Source organism: Oncorhynchus tshawytscha, unplaced genomic scaffold (assembly GCF_018296145.1).
Source record: "Oncorhynchus tshawytscha isolate Ot180627B unplaced genomic scaffold, Otsh_v2.0 Un_contig_3563_pilon_pilon, whole genome shotgun sequence".
In the NCBI taxonomy this organism is placed as follows: Eukaryota; Metazoa; Chordata; class Actinopteri; order Salmoniformes; family Salmonidae; genus Oncorhynchus; species Oncorhynchus tshawytscha.
In genome coordinates this window covers 137,853-140,000 of record NW_024609412.1, presented here as the reverse complement: position 1 = coordinate 140,000, position 2,148 = coordinate 137,853, and positions in this window count along the sequence as shown.

Sequence of the window (2,148 nt, the reverse complement as noted above, 5' to 3'; positions counted from 1 at the left end):
TGAAATGGTTTGTGGGTTTTAAGGTAAGTAGTACGCTGTTCGGCTAAAGTAGCATCAACATCTTTAATCAATGACAATATGATTACATTTGACATGATTACTCAGTACTGACTTTTCAATATGATCCCACCTGGTATTTGAACTCACAACCTCCGGATTTGAAGTATGCTGTGAGCTGTACCTCAAAGTCTGTAGAGTTTCAGAAGTCCTCTACACATTAATTTAACAATAATGCATCTCTGCACTTAACGAAAGAGTGCCATCTGCACTGGTATTTTAGTCATCAGTTATTATAATTATGCTCTCGTTGACTTCATTGATTTATTTCAGCAGTTTGAGGTTCAGTTTATAGAATAGCTAATGTTGGCAAGGCAGATTATTCTATGATAAATATAATCCTTTTTTCTTGAGTGCATTTTTTTGTTGACAAAGCTGAGATTTACTTTGATGTGCGAATAGCAGCAAGATTGCCATGAACCAAGAGGTTGTGAGTTGAAATCCCAGGTGAGGACATGTTAAGTAATAATTACTGCGTGTCAAATATCTAAGTTGAAATTCACTGTTTTACCAACAGACAAAAAGCTGTGAGTGGTTCACCAATCAGGGTCTTGATGGGCTTGGTAACATTAACAAGGGGTGATGGGTAATGAAAATAGGGTCCAGGTGATCGAGGTAGTATGTTTTTTTTCATGTTTATTTTTAATGCCATCAGGTGACATCCATCGGGACAAACCAGGAACTACACAAAACTTCCAGGAGACCATAAAACAACATCCTAAAAATGTCCTTGGGGACATCTCCAGGACAAACCAGGAACTACACAAAAACTCCAGGAGACAACATCCTAAAAATGTCCTCGGGGACATCTCCAGGACAAACCAGGAACTACACAAAAACTCCAGGAGACATCATCCTAAAAATGTCCTTGGGGACATCTCCAGGACAAACCAGGAACTACACAAAAACTCCAGGAGACAACATCCTAAAAATGTCCTTGGGGACATCTCCAGGACAAACCAGGAACTACACAAAAACTCCAGGAGACAACATCCTAAAAATGTCCTCGGGGACATCTCCAGGACAAACCAGGAACTACACAAAACCTCCAGGAGACCAGGACACAACTTTCGGTGACCATTTCCTTCTGGACATTTGACCTGCAGGAAGGAAGCATTGTTTGTTTGTTATTTATTTTATAGGGACTTGTTCCTGGGCCCTGCGCCCCACTAAAGCATGTGCATTTGATCTAGCTTGACTACAGGGTTACAGTTGACACCAGATCAACTCTATAGCAGGGAACCTTTTGATCCAGAGGTAAACTAACAAGTCGTGATTCTCTTTCATCCATTTAACAATAACACTATCCAATCCACTAACTATACACTCTCTGTGTTGGGGATGAAACATGGAGGATAGGGATGTGTCCCAAAATGGCACCTTGGCCATTCTAGTTTCCTCCCCTCATGAAAGTGTGTGTTTCACGTTATGTCTAGCCTTATGCCTTGTCTCTCTTTTTTTTTCTCATGAATCTTTTCCTATAGGAGGTAAATCAACAACAAACTAAATCTGTGAAAAAAAGACAATGAAGAAATATGTAATTGAAATTTTTCCCTTCATAGAGGGAACTGGTTGGGCTCTGGTCTAAAGCAGTGCACTACAGAGGGAACAGGGTGCTATTTGGTAGGATAGTAGGAGTGCATCTGATGAGACAGCAGTCTTACGACACCCTCCCGAGGGGAGATAGAGAGCCCTGAGGTAAAAGCTTAGCTGCTCCGATATGGATGGTATAATTAATGTTCGTTTAACTCAGCGAGGCGTCATTACCTTTGTACTGGAACAAATTGAAATTATGCTACAGAAAAAGGCCTTGTCTTGCCTTACAATACGTTCAAACACAGGGTGGGGGAAAAGATAGATAGGACGCCTGGACGCTTTTCTGACAGCTAATTCACCTGATGATGAAGCATTTTTCTCTGCCAAATGCGCATGTGTGTCACCTTTAAAACATTCCTCCATTTCTGAGATAATGGACTTGTGAACGAGCGCTGTGCAGCAAAGCGCTGACCGACCGTCAGAACTCGATTTGGGGCTAAACGCAACGTAGCGAGGCAGAAAATGAGCCTCGTCTCTCGCTTGCTGCTGCTTGGC